Genomic DNA, 22692 nt, shown 5'->3' with positions numbered 1-22692 from the left:
CTTCCCACATTTGTCTCCGCGTATATAGCTATCAAAGGTACCAGGATTATGATTTAGTACGCCAGACGCGCGTTTCGTCTACATAAGACTCATCCGTGACGCTCATATCAAAATATTTATAAAGCCAAACAAGTATCTGATGTTTACTTTAAAAATACATTTTTGGTAAGTACTTTACGTATTACAGTCTTCTTTCTTTTAGGATAATTTGCTATTATAAAGACACGAATATCTCTTTCATAAATGCTTTTGAACAAATCATTTGTGAAACACATTATTATCAATTTGAACAATTTCCATCACTGTAATTTATTTATTTACTCTTATTTGATCGGTTTTTAGTGCACTTATCCTAGTATGTCGTGTGGACTCGGAGATATATATTATTTTATTCTGTAAAGTTATGAAATAGGGAAGAAAGTATATGTTTATATATATATGTGTGTACTTACTGGGGGCATTTACCTCGTAGTAATATAAATAAAACAAATTGGCCATTCTCGTCTTATGATAGTCTCAAATTGTGTTAATCTTATTGCATCAAAAGCAATAAACGACTTCTTATCACAATTTTATTGGGTGTAATTGGTATGACGTGTCTCGAGTTGCTAAGATGAACTTTATTAACCATAACCAGTGTCTTGTAAGTTATTGTAAATATACAAATAGTGTGTAATGTGCATTATCCATTTTCCTTTCATTTGTTTGTATAGGTCTTTTTGTGCTTATCAAATGGCATGCTTACACGACAATTTTACCGTTCTACATTTGAATTGTACAGTTAAGACAGAATAAAGAAGATGTGTAATGATTGGCAATGGACATCCGACATCTGACAATAATATTTTGACCGTCTAAATTATAATGTTACAAATAATACAACAATGTACTTTGGGGAAAATGTAAAAGTGCCAGTTGGTACAGGGGTATGAATTATATGCAGATAGTTTCATTTTTGTCCAATCCTAAACCTGTTATTAGTCTTCCTAAAACAAACATGTTTGTAAAAGCTTGATGAAGAAATAACTTCAGAATATAATCGATCAAAGAAGAACTGGCAATTAAACTAATACGAAGAAGTTTCGATACTAAGTCACTTGGATATATATTTTGCAGCTAGGAAAGTAGTTTAGTAGGATATTTAACGCCGTCATAAACTTAGTGATCCATGTAGAACTAAACGTGCAATGTAACTCAGCGTAGATACCAGGATTTTATTTTTTTATTTACGCCAGACGCGCGCGTTCGTTTTCAAAGACTTAAAAGTGACGCTCGAATCCAAAAAAATGTCAAAAAGGCCAAATAGAGTACAAAGTTGAAGAGCATAGACGACCAATATTTCTAAAAGTTTTGTCAAATACAGCTAAGGTAATCTATTTCTGAGGTAGAAAAGCCTTAGTATTTCAAAAATTCAAAAGTTTTGTAAATAGTTATCAAAAGTACCAGGATTATAATTTTATACGCCATGATAATTCTACTGGACTGGTGATTCCCTCGGGGAATTAAAACCCCACCAGCAGTGGCATTGACCGCAAGAATTCATGAGGTGAGAGCCATTAAATGGTAACCATTTTGCTATTTTACAGAAATCAATTCTTTTGCGTATGAAACCAAACTACAGTGATGCAAGAATGTGCCATGTTACATGTATGCAACTTGGATGCACAGCTTGTTAAATACTATTGAAATATCTAGTTACGATGGATTAATAAATTTTATATCAAATGATGTATTTGTTTTCCATTCTATAAAAATGTAGTACGATTGCTAATGGCACAACTATCTAACTTATTTGTCTTATCATCTATTTTCTACTTTTAAATATTGACTATGCAATAATCCAACATAGATATAGCCAAAGACATCTATGATGCCTTTTGAAGAAAGAACTGCTTACCCTTCCTTATAATTAAACAATATCATTAATCGTGCAGTGTTTAAAGTTAGAGTGGGACAGACTGCCAGCCTAATATTAGTAAATCACTTTCTATGGAGTGAGACTACATAAAATAAAGAAAATTATTTCTACATGTCTAACTGTTGCGATGTGTTCTTATGTTTGTTCATTTGCTCATGTTTTCTAAATACTGATAACATTCGGAAGTAAGTATTCTCTATAATTTAGATGCACTTTTTTATCAGCTAATCGAAATAAATGGTCAAAATCTACAGTTGTCACATATATTCCTTTTGAAGTGTAAATCATGTGGTCACGCTTGTTGATTCCATATAATGCCTATTTGTCCTTGTATTTGATGCGTATTTTTACCTTTTTTAAGATTTTCTATGATACATATTGCTATTTTAATTGAAAACTATTTTGGTTGGGATTTTGTCTCATTAATTCTGCATCTCAATTTATTATTACCTTGCATTATTTTCATTTGATTAATGTGAACTGGACAGGTGTGACTGCTTGGCCATCTCTTCTATTGGTTTTTTCCATCTGCTGCAGACTTATTACTCTTAGAGACTTCTACTTCAAATAAAGTGGCTTTTTACAAGCCTTCACGCACCACCCGCTCTAAAAGTTATCAGGATTGATGTGAAATAGATGTTGGTGAAAGAAAAATTAGCAATTTAGTATTAACAAACGAGATTAACAACAATATTTGTATTATGACAGAAGTATGCACGTGTGTTTTATACGCTGCATTTCTTGTGGATCGAAAAGGACCCATCGGGAATTCAAACTGCCACTGGTAGTAATGTATGTTGGATAGGAAAGACATATTGTTTTCAATTTGGCATAATTAGAAAGTGGTCTTTTGATTTGTTTATAATAAAACCACACAAGACGTCGGGCGTATCATGCGCTCATGGCGCAGCTGTTTATTGGAATAAGGGAAAGGGGGAGGTAAAACTAGAGGCTCTAAAGAGCCTGTGTCGCTCACCTTGGTCTATGTGAATATTAAACAAAGGAAGCAGATAGATTCATGACAAAATTGTGTTTTAGTGATGGTGATGTGTTTGTACATCTTACTTTACTGAACATTCTTGGTACTTACAATTATCTCTATCTATAATGAACTTGGCCCAGTAGTTTCAGTGGAAAATGTTAGTTAAAATTTACAAATTTTATGAAAATTGTTAAAAATTGACTATAAAGGACAATAACTCCTTAGGGGTCAATTGACCATTTCCGTCATGTTGACTTATTTGTAAATCTTACTTTGCTTAACATTATTGATGTTTACAGTTTAATCTATCTATAATAATATTCAAGATAATAACCAAAAACAGCAAAATTTCCTTAAAATTACCAATTCAGGGGCAGCAACCCAACAACAGGTTGTCAGATTCATCTGAAAATTTCAGGGCAGATAGATCTTGACCTGATAAACAATTTTACCCCGTCAAATTTGCTCTTAAGGCTGCGGTTTCAGAGTTATAAGCCAAAATCTACATTTCACCCCTATGTTCTATTTTTAGCCATGGCCCCCATCTTGGTTGGTTGGCCAGGTCACGGGACACAATTTTTAAACTAATTACCCCAATGATGATTGTGGCCAAGTTTGGCTTAATTTGACCCAGTAGTTTCAGAGGAGAAGGTTTTTGTAAAAGATAACTAAGATTTACAAAATGGTTAAAAATTGACTATAAAGGGCAATAACTCCTAAAGAAATCAACAGACCATTTTGGTCCTGTTGACTTATTTGTAGATCTTACTTTGCTGAACATTTTTGCTGTTTACAGTTTATCTCTATCTATAATAATATTCAAGATAATAACCAAAAACAGCAAAATGTCCTTAAAATTACCAATTCAGGGGCAGCAACCTATCAACGGGTTGTCCAATTCATCTCAAAATTTCAGGGCAGATAGATCTTGACCTGATAAACAATTTTACCTAATGACAGATTTGCTCTAAATGCTTTGGTTTTTGAGTGATAAGCCAAAAACTGCATTTTACCCCTATGTTCTATTTTTAGCCATGGCGGCCATCTTGGTTGGCTGGCCAGTTCACCGGACATATTTTTTTAACTATATACCCCAATGATGATTGTGGTCAAGTTTGGTTTAATTTGGCCCAGTAGTTTCAGAGGAGAAGATTTTTGTAAAAGATGACCAAGATTTACGAAAAATGGTTAAAAATTGACTATAAAGGGCAATAACTCCTAAAGGGGTCAACAGACCATTTTGGTATTGTTGACTTATTTGTAGATCTTACTTCACTGAACATTTTTGCTGTTTACAGTTTACCTCTATCTATGATAATATTCAAGATAATAACCAAAAACAGCAAAATTTCCTTAAAATTACCATTTCAGGGGCAGTAACCCAACAACGGAATGTCCGATTCATCTGAAAATTTCAGGGCAGATAGATCTTGACCTGATGAACAATATTACCCCATGTCAGATTTGCTCTAAATGCTTTGGTTTTTGAGTTATAAGCCAAAAACTGCATTTTACCCCTATGTTCTATTTTTAGCCATGGCGGCCATCTTGGTTGGTTGGCCGGGTCACCGGACACAATTTTTAAACTAGATACCCTAATAATGATTGTGGCCAAGTTTGGTAAAAATTGGCCAAGTAGTTTCAGAGGAGAAGATTTTTGTAAAAGCTAACGACGGACGACGACGACGGACGACGGACGCCAAGTGATGAGAAAAGCTCACTTGGCCCTTTGGGCCAGGTGAGCTAAAAAAGGATTAATATTCAAAAGCTTGGTGAATTGCTCAAAAGCAAAAAAAAAATATTTTAAGTTCATTAGACCACATTCATTCCGTGTCAGAAACCTATGCTGTGTTAATTATTTAATCACAATCCAAATTCAGAGCTGTGTCCAGCTTGAATGTTGTGTCCATACAAGCCCCAACCGTTCAAGGTTTGACCTCTGCGGTCGTATAAAGCTGTGGCCTGCAGAGCATCGGTTCCATTCATTTGTTTATTTCTTTATTTGTGTGAATTAACATTATTACAGTAAATGTTAATTACTACACTTTCATACCACAACAAATATTGTATTGGTACATGTATCACTTATATCTGTATCCATATAACAAAACAAACTAGAGGCTCTAAAGAGCCTGTGTCGCTCACCTTGGTGTGTGAATATTAAACAATGGACACAGATGGATTCATGACAAAATTGTGTTTTGGTGATGGTGATGTGTTTGTAGATCTGACTTTACTAAACATTCTTGCTGCTTACAATTATCTCTATCTATAACAGTACTTTCTGTGGAAAATGTTATTGAAAATCTTCAAATTTTAAGAAAATTGTTAAAAATTGACTATGAAGGGCAATAACTCCTTAGGGGGTCAATTGACTATTTTAGTCATAGTGACTTATTTTTAGTTCTTTCTTTGCTGTACATTATTGCTGTTTACAGTTTATCTCTATCTATAATAATATTCAAGATAACAAAAAAAGCAGCAAAATTTCCTCAAAATTACCAATTCAGGGGCAGCAACCTAACAACCGATTATCCGATTCATCTGAAAATTACAGGGCAGATAGATCGTGACCTGATCAACAATTTTACTTCCTGTCATATTTGCTCTTAATGGTTTGGTTTTTGAGTTATAAGCCAAAAACTGCATTTTACCCCTATGTTCAATTTTTAGCCATGGCGGCCATCTTGGTTTGTTGGCCGAGTTACCGGACACATTTTTTTAACTAGATACCCCAATTATGGCTAAGTTTGGTTAAATCTGGCCCAGTAGTTTCAGAGGAGAAGATTTTTCTAAAAGATTACTAATATTTATGAAAAATGGTTAAAAATTGACTATAAAGGGCAATAACTCCTAAAGTGGTCAACTGACCATTTTGGTCATGTTGACTTATTTGTAGATCTTACTTTGCTGAACATTATTGCTGTTTACAGTTTATCTCTATCTATAATAATATTCAAGATAATAACCAAAAACAGCAAAATTTCCTTCAAATTACCATTTCAGGGGCAGTAACCCAACAACGGAATGTCCGATTCATCTGAAATTTCAGGGCAGATAGATCTTGACCTGATTAACAATTTTACCCCATGTCAGATTTGCTCTAAATGCTTTGGTTTTTGAGTTATAAGCCAAAAACTGCATTTTACCCCTATGTTCTATTTTTAGCCATGGTGGCCATCTTGGTTGGTTGGCCGGGTCACCGGACACATTTTTTTAACTAAATATCCCAATGATGATTTTGGCCAAGTTTGGTTAAATTTGGCCCAGTAGTTTCAGAGAAGAAGATTTTTCTAAAAGATTACTAAGATTTACGAAAAATGGTTAAAATTGACTATAAAGGGCAATAACTCCTAAAGTGGTGAACTGACCATTTTGGTCATGTTGACTTATTTGTAGATCTTACTTTGCTGAACATTATTGCTGTTTACAGTTTATCTCTATCTATAATAATATTCAAGATAATAACCAAAAACAGCAAAATTTCCTTAAAATTATCAATTCAGGGGCAGCAACCCAACAACGGGTTGTTAGATTCATCTGAAAATTTCAGGGCAGATACATCTTGACCTGATGAACAATTTTACCTATTTCAGATTTGCTCTAAATGCTTTGGTTTTTGAGTTATAACCCTAAAACTGCATTTTACCCCTATGTTCTATTTTTAGCCATGGCGGCCATCTTGGTTGGTTGGCCGGGTCACGCCACACATTTTTTAAACTAGATACCCCAATGATGATTGTGGCCAAGTTTGGTTTAATTTGGCCCAGTAGTTTCAGAGGAGAAGATTTTTGTAAAAGTTAACGACGACGGACGACGACGACGACGGACGACGACGGACGCCGGACGCAAAGTGATGGGAAAAGCTCACTTGGCCCTTCGGGCCAGGTGAGCTAAAAATGGTTAAAAATTGACTATAAAGGGCAATAACTCCTTCAGGGGTCAACTGACCATTTTGGTCATGCTGACTTATTTGTAAATCTTACTTTGCTGAACATTATTGCTGTTTACAGTTTATCTCTATCTATAATAATATTCAAGATAATAACCAAAAACAGCAAAATTTCCTTAAAATTACCAATTCAGGGGCAGCAACCCAACAACAGGTTGTCCGATTCATCTGAAAATTTCAGGACAGATAGATCTTCACCTGATAAACACTTTTACCGCTGTCAGATTTGCTCTAAATGCTTTGGTTTTTGAGTTATAAGCCAAAAACTGCATTTTACCCCTATGTTCTATTTTTAGCCATGGCGGCCATCTTGGTTGGTTGGCCGGGTCACGCCACACATTTTTTAAACTAGATATCCCAAAGATGATTGTGGCCAAGTTTTGATTAATTTGGCCCAGTAGTTTCAGAGGAGAAGATTTTTGTGAAAGATTACTAAGATTTACGAACTAGAGGCTCTAAAGAGCCTGTGTCGCTCACCTTGGTCGATGTGAATATTAAACAATGGACACAGATGGATTCATGACAAAATTGTGTTTTGGTGATGGTGATGTGTTTGTAGATCTTACTTTACTAAACATTCTTGCTGCTTACAATTATCTCTATCTATAACAGTACTTTCTGTGGAAAATGTTATTGAAAATCTTCAAATTCTAAGAAAATTGTTAAAAATTGACTATGAAGGGCAATAACTCCTTAGGGGGTCAATTGACTATTTTGGTCATAGTGACTTATTTTTAGTTCTTACTTTGCTGTACATTATTGCTGTTTACAGTTTATCTCTATCTATAATAATATTCAAGATAATAACAAAAAAACAGCAAAATTTCCTCAAAATTACCAATTCAGGGGCAGCAACCTAACAACCGATTATCCGATTCATCTGAAAATTCCAGGGCAGATAGATCGTGACCTGATCAACAATTTTACTTCCTGTCAGATTTGCTCTTAATGCTTTGGTTTTTGAGTTATAAGCCAAAAACTGCATTTTACCCCCATGTTTTATTTTTAGCCATGGCGGCCATCTTGGTTTGTTGGCCGATTTACCGGACACATTTTTTTAACTAGATACCCCAATGATGATTATGGCTAAGTTTGGTTAAATTTGGCCCAGTAGTTTCAGAGAAGAAGATTTTTCTAAAAGATTACTAAGATTTACGAAAAATGGTTAAAATTGACTATAAAGGGCAATAACTCCTAAAGTGGTGAACTGACCATTTTGGTCATGTTGACTTATTTGTAGATCTTACTTTGCTGAACATTATTGCTGTTTACAGTTTATCTTTATCTATAACAATATTCAAGATAATAACCAAAAACAGCAAAATTTCCTTAAAATTACATATTCAGGGGCAGCAACCCAACAACGGGTTGTCTGATTCATCTGAAAATTTCAGGGCAGATAGATCTTGAACTGATAAACAATTTTACCCCATGTCAGATTTGCTCTAAATGCTTTGGTTTTTGAGTTATAAGCCAAAAACTGCATTTTACCCCTATGTTCTATTTTTAGCCATGGCGGCCATCTTGGTTGGTTGGCGGGGTCACGCCACACATTTTTTAAACTAGATACCCCAATGATGATTGTGGCCAAGTTTGGTTTAATTTGGCCCAGCAGTTTCAGAGGAGAAGATTTTTGTAAAAGTTAACGACGACGGACGACGGACGACGGACGACGACGACGACGGACGCCGGACGCAAAGTGATGGGAAAAGCTCACTTGGCCCTTCGGGCCAGGTGAGCTAAAAATGAAAAGGAATAATTTTGCAATACCTTTTGAATATTATAACTTTTTAGATATTTAGACATATTAAGACTAACTAGATATCATTGAGATGGGAGCCATCTCTGTGGGCCCCGCTGTGAATAATGTGCATTAAAAAATTGTATCTTTACCATAGGACATGGGTTTGTCAACTGAAATCAAAGTTTTTGACCTTGACCTTTGACCTAGGAAGTTGTAAATAAATTATGACACACCCTTTGGTGTTGGTTTATAAACATGTCAAGTATAAACTTTGAAATGATAACGGTTCTCAAGATATAGAGCGGACACGATCTTTACCATAGGACATGGGGTTGTCAACTGAAACCAAAGTTTTTGACCTTGACCTTTGACCTAGGAAGTTGCACATAAATTATGACACACCCTTTGGTGTTGGTTTATATACATGTCAAGTATAAACTTTGAAATGATAACGGTTCTCAAGATATAGAGCGGACACAATCTTTACCATAGGACATGGGGTTGTCAACTGAAACCAAAGTTTTTGACCTTGGACTTTGCCCTAGGCAGTCGTTCATAAATTATGACACACCCTCTGGTGTTGGTTCATATACATGTCAAGTATAAACTTTGAAATCATAACGGTTCTCAAGATATAGAGCGGACACGATCTTCACCACAGGACACAGGGTTGTCAACTGAAATTAAAGTTTTTGACCTTGACCTTTGACCTAGGAAGTTTTACATACATCATGACACACCCTCTGGTGTTGGTTAAAATGGATGTCAAGTTTAAACTTTGAAATCATAACGGTTCTCAAGATATAGAGCGGACACGATCTTCACCACAGGACACAGGGTTGTCAACTGAAACCAAAGTTTTTGACCTTGACCTTTGACCTAGGAAGTTTTACATACATCATGACACACCCTCTGGTGTTGGTTAAAATGGATGTCAAGTATAAACTTTGAAATCGTAACGGTTTTTTAGATATAGAGCGGACACAAAGTTAAAGTGTTACGGACGGACGGACGGACGGACGGACGGACGGACAGACGGACGGACGGACAGACGGACGGACGGACGGACAGACTGATCACTATAGGGCGACCCGCCTTAGTCGGCGGGGCCCTAATTAAGTAGATGTTGATAATATCTGCTTGACATGCTTGAAATTCTATCAGATTACTTATGGAGCAGTTATGAGTCTTTGAAGCATGCTCACAAGGTTCTTTTGGTGAAATCATTTTCATATTGGTCAAACTTTGTCTTTGCTTCGACCAGCTTTGGAGGAGATATAATCAAAGAATTGATATAAATCAGCACAGAAGGTTACTTCCTAGCTCATCTAGCCCCAAGAATCATATCAGGCATTGTCATTACTAAAAGCCAATAAATGTATTCTAATCTGAGGAACAATTCGACATTCTAACAAACAAATTTTCTAATGATACTGACGATCCACCACAAAGTAATATAAATAGAACCATACAATAGTAAGCAAATACATATAAAAAAGATGAGGTATGATTGCCAATGAGACAATTTTCTACAAGAGACCAAATCGACACAGAAATTAACAACTACAGGTCACCATACGGCCATAAACAATGAGCAAAGCCAATACCGTATAATCAGCTATAAAAGGGCCCGAAATGACAATGTAAAACAATTCAAACGAGAAAACTAATGGCCTTATTTATGTTAAAAAATAAACAAAAAACTAATATGTAATACATAAACAAACGACAACCACTGAGGTACAGGCTCCATGTTCTCAAATCTAGATATCATCTCCCATTTAGAAAAAAAAACATGTGAAAAATGAACCTATTATGTGTTGCTCTCCTACCTACAAAATGTATTCAAAATCAAAGATGTAGAACATATTCTATCATAATCAATTGGTAACTAATGTAATTACTGTCTCCTGCATGCCCGTCTTGAACATAAAAAAAATATTAAATAAATAACACTCCTAATGCCCAGTTCTGTTGTCACCGTGCAAGACAGTTAATAACACCATATAGGAAAAAAAATAGAACTCCTTTTGTCATAAGACACTGTCAAACATCCAAACACACTGTCCACACTCATCTGTGTCCACGCTTGTTTATAATAGAAAAAACATATCAAAAGCTACCAGGCTTTAAATTATTGACCGTGTACACCACACGTGAACTTCGTCCACAACTAATACGACAGGTAAAATGAAAGGTAGTATCAGATATTTCGTAATAATTGTTATTATCATTTTCAGTACCTGTTTATTGTACATTTACGTATCAACCATAATCAAACTGCAACCTTGTAGTTTGTCTTATTTTTTTTGTCGACTAATGAGTTTTGATGTCCCTTTGATATATTTCGCCGCTTGTAAAATCAAGACACATGCAACGTCAAAACGTATAAAGGTCCAAAAAATAAATAATATAAAACTAATCCTAAATGTCATTATAAAGTTTTTATATTTCTGTATTTAGTCATCTGCTTGGACTTTCTAAATTAAATAGTACAAATATGCACTCATTCTATTCCACCGCACTATAAACAACCTGCGACATTGGAATAATTATGTCAAGTAAATAAACTTAAAACAAACGTTGTAATTTATCGTCTACGTTCAAAATCATGCCAGTGAATACATTTGATCATAATCTTGTTTGGCCTCTTTACGACAATGTTATAACACTTCAATCTTGATTTGATGGTTTATACAATTTAATACACCGTTTATTGACAGAATCCAATTTATTTTTTTACATTTTATCTGTTGAATTTATGAGCGAGCACGGATCAAACATATTTTTCTAAATATATTTCGCATAGTGATGAGTCAATAAGTAAACTTAACTTATATACCATAAAACAACTTTTTTTCTGTATAATTTAGTATGCTTATACTGCAGTTTAATGGGGGCTATGGTTTTTTGGGAAAAAAAGTTTGTTTCAAGTTTTTGGAGGAAGAAAAATTTGTTTTTGATTCTGAGAAAAAAAAATTGTTTGTTTCCCCCTCAGCTGCCACTATATGTAATGCTAAAATTGAAAGAAAAAAATTGTTTTCGACTTGTCACAAAAAAAAAAATAGATTGTTTTTCGCCACAGGCGAAAAAAAAAAGTTTGTCCAGAAAAAAATCCCCCCCCCCCCCCAGAAAATCAAATGGTTGCTGCCTTATAGTTTTCCGTGGAACCATGTGTCACACTCGTAACTGCTTCTCTAATAAGTCCTTAGATCATTAGAATACAGAAAAATAGAAAAAACATAAACAAGAATGTGTCCATTTTACACGGATGCCCCACTCGCACTATCATTTTCTATGTTCAGTAGACTATGATATTCTAATTGGCATTACAATTAGAAACATCATATCATAGGTAGCATGTGTACTAAGTTTCAAGTTGATTGGATTACAACTTCATCAAAAACTACATTGACCAAAACTTTAACCTCAAGCGGGACAGACGTACAGACCAGAAACCTTAATGCCACTTTTCTAGGACATAAATGTGCTGATCAAATTGCGTCATATATACATCTCTTGATTATGACACAAAACGTTAACATCGGTATAGTATGCAAGTATAATAATAAGGTCCGTTTTTCAAGTAAGTAATAGCTTAGCGAGATTGAATAACACATGTACTGATGTACATCCTGTTTTGCACACTTTTAAAAATTACCGATCGAGATTAAAAGGGAGAAGGTTGAGGTCTAAAAAACTAAATTGGTTAATTTATGTTCATCTCCCAAGTCATGAAAGTTGTATGTTATTAAATAATGTATAATTCCTTATTTATTTAATTTTAATGAAGATATGTAATTGTATCTCGTAGACTTATTTATAACTTGCATATTATTGGGTAGGTTTAGAGTTTGACATTTTGAATGCAGATTTATCGTAGCCTGTATTTGTCTTTAGATAATTTTTGTCATTGAATGACGTACATTGTATACCCAGAGTAGTATCAGATGTTTCAATATTAGATGTATTTTGAATACAATGCTCGTATAAGATATCGTGTATCCCCCTCCCTACCCTAACCAACCATGGGCTAGTTTGTGAATTCATACGGACTCCTTACTCATACAATCCCGAGTCACTTAAAAGGTATACAATTGTATGACGTGACGCGCAATGTTCGTACCGTTTACGCGTTTAGCATGTTTCGTGAGTAAAACTGCGCAAAATTATGACGTATTTGTATGACTGCTAAAGACGTCATTCTGTTTCGCCAGGCAAATCGGAAAGTTTCATTATGGCTGATCACCATTTCCACTATAACGAAAAAAGTCCAAAAAATACGAATAAATAATGTCATCAGGTGAGAAAGTGATATAGCTAGACTGTATCATGTTGTTTTTAAGTACCATTGTATGTATCTCATCAAACTTTCACACACACAAAAAAAATCCTTTTTCTATACCATTCACTTTTGACACAGCTGATTCAGCATAAATATTTCTTTTTCAGACAGGAGCAATGGAATACTCAGAAGATGTAGCAGGAATTGACTAAACTGAAACTGTTATCTAGCATATATAGTGCAGTGTATTTTTTTACACTCAATTTTTTTATCAATGGTTATACATGTAGTTCTTTATAATTTGATTGAGGAGATAACCTAGTATTATTCGTGATACATAGTGAAATGGTCATGTTTTTCTCTGGCTGTTTACGACGTCTTTTCACTAAATCCATTGGATTTTGGATGTGTACGGATTGATAGTTTAGTCTTAGATGCATGATTTTTTTCTTAGTTGTTAATGGCTTTGAACTAGCTGTCGGATAACTGCGAGTACTTTCAGATCTGTTCATTGTGTCGGGATGTATAAGTACCCGGCCACGTCCACTTGTATTTTTTCCATCTGACGAGTTGAGCCTTTTTCAACTGAATTTTATAGTTCGTTCTTATGTTGTACAGTTATACCACTGTCCCAGGTTAGGGGGAGGGTTGGGATCCCGCTTACATGTTTAACCCCGCCACATTATTCATGTATGTGCCTGTCCCAAGTCAGGAGCCTGTAATACAGTGGTTGTCGTTTGTTTGTGTGTTATATATTTGTTTTCGTTCATTTTTTTTTTATATAAATAAGGCTGTTAGTTTTCTCGTTTGAATTGTTTTACATTGTCTTATAGGGGCCTTTTATAGATAACAATGTGGTATGGGCTTTGCTCATTGTTTGAAGGCCGTACGATGGCCTATAGTTGTTAATGTCTGTGTCATTTTGGTCTCTTATGTATAGTTGTCTCATTGGCAATCATACCACATCTGTTTTTTTATATATAGTGAAAATTTTGTTAACTTTCTTCCCAGCCATTTTTAATTATTGATATTGCCTCACATCTGTACATCATCCATGTGTGCATTATACTGGCGGCTTTAACAAAAAATTCGGCTAGGGATCTTGTGGCTAACATCTGTTGAAAATCTCACTGCAAGTTTCTAGATGATAAACATTAATGAAAGACCTGTTCCATTGCATCAATTTTTGTAAGGTGCATTTTACATTACATGTATAACCATTTATGTGTTATATATTTGTTTTTCGTTCATTGTTTTATATAAATAAGGCCGTTAGTTTTCTCGTTTGGATTGTTTTACATTGTCTTATCGGGGCCTTTTATAGCTGACTATGCGGTATGGGCTTTGCTAATTGTTCAAGGCCGTACGGTGACCTATAGTTGTTAATGTTTGTTTGTTGTTAACACACCTTAATGTTAGCCACAGGATCCCTAGCCGAATTATTTGTTAAAGCCGCCAGTATATTGCACTTGATTGTCAACAATGAAATTCTAATTAAGGTCTTTCCTTTTTCTATAAGGAAAGACCTTACTGTATTTCTTCTGATTACTATTATTATTCTTTCCGCCAAACTTTTAACGACATTTCCCAAAAAAAGCACGCGACATGTTAAAATGATATTAGGTATCTAGTATCGGTTGACCAAAAGCTATCTTGTGGTGAGGGCACGACCCCGTTACATTTCCTTTATAGGGGTTATCTCCCCTAACACCGGAAACCTTGTTATCATTCTAACTCCGTAACCATAATAGGTAGAAAAAAAAGCAAAGGGTGGAATTTGTTCAGGAACAGACCTTGGTTCTTCGTTACATATGGATCAAAAAGATTCAACGACTCATTGGTAGGGTTATGCCCTTCGAAAATTAACCGATGTTGGTTATCCACTAAAACTCAGAAACCGTAAGTTGTAGCCACCAATGGTCATCATTTTACGTGACTAAGAAAACTGACCAAAGGTCAAGGTCATGAACTAGATTTTGACCTTAGCTTGGTATCGGATTTACTCAATAACCGTAAAAGATAGCTGATAAAATATAACGGAGAAATGTGTGTCTTGTCCAGATCTACATTTGTTATGTTGGGTTCAAAATTATTGGACCAAATATTTTGGACCTAGGGCACGAAAACTGTTTTTCGGGTCCGTAATGATGATTTTTCGCTTATAACTCGAAAGAGGTTAGAGATAGAAAAAAACTGAAATGCAAAAATGTTCAGCATAATAAGATCTATAAAATTAGGTCAAGGTCAGAGGTTAAGGTCCCTAGCAACAACATAAAACACCTTTACAACCATATATTTTTGAACTTGTAAGGCTGTGAATAATATAAATATGAAATTTTTAATACTGGAAATGACATTTTTGTCCCTAACAACGACATTTAAGTCCTTAGCAATCACTTTTTTTTAATACTGGTAGTAATATTTTTATCCTGGTAGTAATATTTTTATCCTTAGGAATGATTTTTGTCCTTAGCAACCACTTGTTAAAAACATAAAAGTCCTTAGAAACCATATATTTTTTTAACTAAGAAGGAAAGACCTTTCAATTGTTCATGAACAATTGACTTTTTAATATAGACATGTTATTTTTCTTGTTTTTTTTTAAATATCTATATTGATCTCAATAGCATTCGTACTTTCCGTAAACAAAGTTTGAAAAATGGCAAAAAAGATGTCGCATGCATTAAATTTATTACAAAGGCAACCAGACGTCGTTTCTAATAGTGTAAACGAGGAAAAAAACGCGGCGCCATAAAATTACACAGTTCAAGCGCACAACTTAGTCGATTGTCGGTTTATCAGTATATATATATATATAGATAGATATAGGAAGATGTGGTGTGAGTGCCAATGAGACAACTCTCCATCCAAATAACAATTTTAAAAAAGTAAACCACTATAGGTCAACGTACGGCCTTCAACACGGAGCCTTAGCTCTCACCGAACAACAAGCTTTAAAGGGCCCCAAAATTACAAGTGTAAAACCATTCAAACGGGAAAACCAACGGTCTAATCTATATAAAATTAAAAAAAACCGAGAAACACGTATAATTTACAGCTACTGTACATCAGATTCCTGACTTAAAACAGGTGTAAACATTTGCAGCGGGATGGATCCAACCCTTCTCCCTTTTTCAGAGACTTTTTGAGCTACGATTTGATTTATCTGTATGTTACTGACTTTTCGGATCTATTTTGTTATTCCATGATATTTATAAGTGTTGCCGTTGACGCGGAACGCATTGCATGTTTTATCTTGCCCGCAATTTTTAACTTGGTTGTTAAACTTTCAAAGGTTATAAAACGAGTAAAACTTGGGTGCGTAATATTGTACGAGCATTTCTTTTATGCGTTTTTATTTTTTAGAAATAAAGTGGCTTCTTTTAAGCAAGGGTTCCATTTTTTAAAACAATCATAAAATTTTGGTAATGATTTTAATTTGCAGTTAATAAAAGCACGTCTGTTTTGAGATTTGAAATATGGAAGGAGAAAAAGGCATAGAAAAGAAAATATAGGAAAACTCAAAGTAAAGTTTCCCCTATAAACACTATAAATGACATTTAAAACACTTTTTCGAATAAGATGGAGAAAAGCTGGGCTGTAATGTTAATGAAGAGGGCAATCCCTACACCACCTAAGAAAAGAGTAGTATTAATGGCCACGTAATTAGAAAATAAAATTGCACAATAATTTACTGTTCAAAAGCTTGAAAAATTAGAGTTTGTTGTGACGCCTGCAGAAAAAACGGACTTTCAACTTGGCAATACTGTTGTAAATGATATTAAAGAGATAGTCGACCAGGCAACATTTTCAAGATCTGATTCGGCAAAAACTGCATTAATTGTATTCGTAGCAAGCACGAGTGGTTAAAACAGAACGAAAGAAAAATTTGCTTTCAAGAAAGTTGGGACTTTCCCTGAAACGGTTATCGAAAGGAAAACGAGTACGTACGCAAATATTTACTCCTGAAAAGTCATGTTGGACATATATTGAGAGAAAAACGAGGAAAGATGCTATTACTGACGATGTAAATAAAATCGCGTACAATTTTTGGACAGATCCTAATACATCTCCTCCATCTGCAAATAAAAATGAAACTAAGCGTATCCGTATCGGCTCTAATAGTTATCAAAAGTACCAGGATTTTAATTTAGTACGCCAGACGCGCGTTTCGTCTACATAAGACTCATCGGTGACGCTCATATCAAAATAGTTATAAAGCCAAACAATACAAAGTTGAAGAGCATAGAGGATCCAAAATTCCATAAAGTTGGGCCAAATACGGCTAAGGTAATCTATTCCTGGGACAAGAAAATCCTTAGTTTTTCGAAAAATTCAAAGTTTTGTATCAGGAAATTTATAAAAATGATCACATTACTGATATTCATGTCAACACCGAAGTGCTGACTACTGGGCTGGTGATACCCTCGGGACGAAACGTCCACCAGCAGTGGCATCGACCCAGTGGTGTAAATAGTTATCAAAAGTACCAGGATTATAATTTAGTACGCCAGACGCGCGTTTCGTCTACATAAGACTCATCAGTGACACTCATATCAAAATAGTTATAAAGCCAAACAATACAAAGTTGAAGAGCATAGAGCAAACAATTCTTTAAACATTCCAAATATATACATGATAAATCTCAAACTGATGTGTTTAATGACTTTTGTATAAATAATCCAAACATAAAATGAACCAAAGACCATTTGAGAGATTCAAGCCGTATTTTGTCCGCTCATGATCAGCAAGACCAAACGATTGTGTTACCGATTCCGAACATTTTAGATATCGAGAAAACTTCTACCCTGTTTATGAACACCTCACTAATATCGTTGTTGCTACTCTGTGATAAAGATCAAGTTAATAATTCTTACTCGAAGGCGTGTTTAGATCGTGAATGTAGTAAATATGGAATTTTGTTATTAAATTTTACGGACGAAGAGTTGAATGTTTCGGATGATGTTCCCAATGTATCGTGGGAACGGCACGGATATATCACTGTGAATTCTAAAACTTACACTTGTCAGAAAATGCACTAAGCCGGATGATATGTTTAATTACTTTAGAGAACTTTTAGACAAATTAGCTGGACACAGTTCCGTGCACAGTGGCAAAATGCACAACTTACTTTCAGCGCACAGAGATATCTGTCCATGTGTAAGTAATTTATCGACATGCAATTCTTGAAGTAGACGGAGCACAACGTTTGACGGATATTCCAGGTATTATCACTGAGCATTTCTTTGAAATAAGCCCCGATGAGAAACATGACCAAAAAGTTCAAACCCTTGTCAAGGAGTATTAAGATTCGATTCGATATGGTGTAAAAGTTATTCATGAGTTTACTGACGGTTGTATAAGTCATGAAATTGTTTTGGAATCTTAATCGACACTTGTTCTAAACACGGATATGAACTTTTAATTCGAAATTTCGAAACTTCTCTTGCAAAGGGACTTCGTGACGAAGCAGGGGACTTTTTAAAGAATCAAGTAGATATGGCCGTTTTTAGCGGGAACGAAATAAATACAGTCGGCGGCATTTTTGTTTTAAATATTGCGGGAAACATTTGAAGGACACTAAGTCACTGTATTGTAAGCGCCGAATATTTAGATATGTCGAGAATACAGATCGTGACACAATATCTTTAAAAGACGTTCCTAGGATTAGAAGTCTCCTTCAGGTTTTTTCATCTTTGGACGATACTTTTTGACAGTTAAGTACCTGTCATGTTATTCATGTGAAAACTGTTCTGTAAGTACTTACAAAAAAGTGCAGAAATTATTCCATTGGAAGTATATAGACAATATCGAGTTTTTAAGAACAACCGAGCCCGCCAGTCGGGCCTCACATAATCTATGGAAAATTACGAAATGGAAGACCTGATTGCGCTAAGCACAATACTGGCAGTATACACTGATTAAGCAGATTCATATTATTATCTTTTTAAATATAAAAAAGACGATGTGGTATGATTGCCAATGAGACAACAGTCCACAAGTGACCAAAATGACACAGACATTTACAACTATAGGTCACCGTACGGCCTTCAACAATGAGCAAAGCCAATACGGCATAGTCAGCTATTAAAAGGCCCCGATAAGACGATGTAAAACAATTTAAACGAGAAAACTAACGGCCTTATTTATATAAAAAAATGAACGAAAAACAAATATGTAACATATAAACAAACGACAACCACTGCATTACAGGCTTCTGACTGGGGACAGGCACATTCATAAATAATATGGCGGTGTTAAAGCAGATACTTGTCCCAAAACTCTTAAAAGGACACCACCGCTGATTTGGGCGTGAGTTTAAGAAATTTTGGATTATTGTTATTTATGATGACTACATTACATTTTGCTAACAAAACTATGATGTATCCTAATAATTTTAAGTCTGTTATCAATTATTAAGAATTGTATAACCGTTCAGTAGCAAATTTTTCTTGCATCGTCATGATGAGGATAGGGACAGAAATTATGCCTTGCATCAAGCCACCTACGGGCCACTCGAAGAGTTGTTACAATGAAGTGTGGCTACAGTATCTTTCAACACAAGGCAGCCGGGTTAATGTCCCCATTCTAACCAAACGTGGCTGCGTACTTGTACATAGCCAGAAATTAGTAGTACTTTTGCTAACTAATATTCATAATATTAAAATGAGAATTGTACCACGTGATAATAGTTAGAAATGGACTGGCTTGATATATTTATAATCTTTAAAACACGGACTACACAGCGACTACACATACACGGTTTGGACTTGCTTATTCTTTGGACATTCAAGTTTCATCTCCGCAACCTGTTTTTGTAATGACATTGTTAGCCAATTTTCAACATGAAGTTTGCAAATTTGACGTTTCAGCCATTTTAGCCTGTATGTTATACTGCAATGTTAAAAGCCTCTTGCTTCGATTTTTAGAATAGCTCAGGAACCTTGATTTTTGCAGCGACAGTCAGTATGTTTAAAGCTAGTATCTAGAAGGAAATTTTAATAAAATTTTGTACATGTGTATCTGTATTTTACTTCATTACTGCATTACATGCAGTCTGCAGTTAAAGTTTTTAAAACATATATTAGAATCATAAACTATCCTTTTTTGACCAAACTTGAACAGAAGCTTTTTACAATCGAAAGATAGTATCAAGAGGAACAATTTTATTGATTTTTTCCTCATTTTTATTGAATGGATGTAAGGATGTTCTGGTAACTAACAGAAAACCCTGGCCGTTTTTGGCACAACTTTTTTGATCTTTTGGTCCTCGATGCTGTTCGACTTTGTGCTTGTTTCGGCTTTCAAACTTTTGTATCTGGGCATCACTAGTAGATCTTGTGTGGATAAAATGCACTTCTGGCGTATTAAAATTTTCAACTTGTTGCCTTTTGTTGACTGTTGTTCGTGTGTTTCTTTGTCAATTGTATTCTCCAATTTATTTATAATGTAGTCTTGTGTTGTTGAGTTGTCATCGTAATGATATATTTCACATGGCTTTAAAAGGGGAGGTTTGGCATGCCACAAAACCAGGTTCAACCCGCCATTTTTTCTTTAAAAATGTCCTGTACGAAGTCAGGAATATGGCCATATTTTTATTATAGTTCGTTTCCGTGTGTGTTACATTTTAACGTTGCGTCGTTTGTTTTCTCTTATTTTTGAGTGTAAATTATCATTGCGATAAGACGTGTCACGGTACTTGTCTATCCCAGATTCATGTATTTAGTTTTGATGTTATATTTGTTATTCTCTTGGAATTTTGTCTGTTGCTTGGTCCGTTTCTGTGTGTGTTACATTGTAGTGTTGTTTCGTTGTTCTCCTCTTATATTTAATGCGTTTCCCTCAGTTTTAGTTTGTTACCCCGATTTTGTTTTTTGTCCATGGATTTATGAGTTTGAACAACGATATACTACTGTTGCCTTTATTTATTGAGCCTGTGGTGAACAGAAAAAGTAGGCTAGATACTGGGTTCTGCGGAACCCTTACACATTTTTTTTTATATTATAAATCATTTGAATGAGTCTTGAAAGTGAAAGTACCTCTTATTTCTTCCCCAAATGTATACACTGTTACTTTAGATTATACGGAAGATGTACAAATTATGCTTACTGTAACGTGTAACCAGGTGTTGATATCTTAAACGAACGTTCCAGTAAATACTTGGATCCAAGTTGTCCACAAACAATACGTCAATACCAAAAACTACAACTATCTATACTATGCACCATGTACCAAAATATATACACTACCTCCTTGCCGAAAAAAAGTAACAATGAACAGTAAAACACAAATATAATAATAACACACTGTCAGCCTGTCCTAATAGAACAATCTGTCCTATACGACAGGGCCGGCTGGTACAATATGTTACTACCAGACAGGGCAGGCTGGTACAGTATGTTACTACCAGACAGTGCGGGCTGGTACAGTCTATCACTACCAGTCAGTGTGGCTGATACAACTTGTCCTCCGAGTAGGACAGTCTATCACTACCAGTCAGTGTGGCTGATACAACTTGGCCTCCGAGCGGGACAATCTGTATAACTAACAAACAATGCGGACTGTTTCAGTCTGTCCTCCGAGTGGGACAATCTGCACTACCGACTTTCAATGTTAGACCAACTTGTAACATCTATCAGATAGTAAAAAATAAACTCATCATAGATAACAGGAGTGAAATTTTATATTTACGCAAGACGCGCGTTTCGTCAAAAATTGTTAAAAGGCCAACAAAGTACGAAGTACATGACCATTGAAGACCAAAAATTCCTAAAAGTTTTGCCAAATACAGCTAAGGGAATCTATTCTTGAGGTAGAAAAGCCTTAGTATTTCAAAAATTCTAAATTTTGTTAACAGTTTATTTATAATTATGAACATATCAATGATAACTCAAGTCAACACAGAAGACTTTGAAGTGCTGACTACTGGGCAGGTGATACCCTCGGGGAAATAATTCTCCACAATATTTATATATAAAGTTCATATTCAGAGTTATAATAGTAAAATTATAGAGAAATAATGTATTAAAGATACATAATGTACTAATGATATTAAACAATGTATTAATGAAAATATAATATATAAACTAACAAAATTATAAATATATATACCTGAAGATACCCTGGTTCTAAGGTACTAACATAGAGGGATCACTGAAATAGCTGTACCAGTGAATAAATCTGTTAACAGCATGTGATATATTGTTGTTGAATAAACAAAAACTGTTGCGTTTAAATAGTGTATACTGTTGTGTATATTTATATTGTGTCCCCGCAACCTGTCTATCACTTTAATGAAAGTTAAAACAGACATTTTCTCTTTAAAATTCCCTATCATTTCAATAGAATTTCCGTGACCCGTATCCGATTTCTTTAGTATAATATTCAAATAAGTAAAGTGGCGTTGATATCTAGATATGCGACGTCTCATTTATTAAGGGTTTTACTGCTGGTCGATAGAAGACCTGTAGTGATCATATTTGCAACCCCCAGTCATCCTTGGGATTTTTTTCTCAATAAAAATAGATATTAGTTTGACTTCCATAGTGTTTGAACAAAGGATTGATTAGTTTTACGTCCATAAGCAAATATTGCATCGGCATTCAAGACGAGAATAAAAATTTTAAATGTTACGGGAAACTGAGGCGATAGGGGCGAGTTTAAGTCTTACAACATGCCACTTACGGACCGTAAAAGAGTTATATGTCAATAATACCTGAAATAAATAGCCAAATCTAGCTTAAGCCAACTTATTTAACTTGCATACACTCGGTTTACAGCTTGACATATTGAATGAAGATTCAATTGTTTA

The sequence above is a fragment of the Mytilus galloprovincialis genome, chromosome 6 (genome assembly GCF_965363235.1).
Source record: "Mytilus galloprovincialis chromosome 6, xbMytGall1.hap1.1, whole genome shotgun sequence".
In the NCBI taxonomy this organism is placed as follows: Eukaryota; Metazoa; Mollusca; class Bivalvia; order Mytilida; family Mytilidae; genus Mytilus; species Mytilus galloprovincialis.
Note: the sequence above shows the minus strand (reverse complement) of the source record.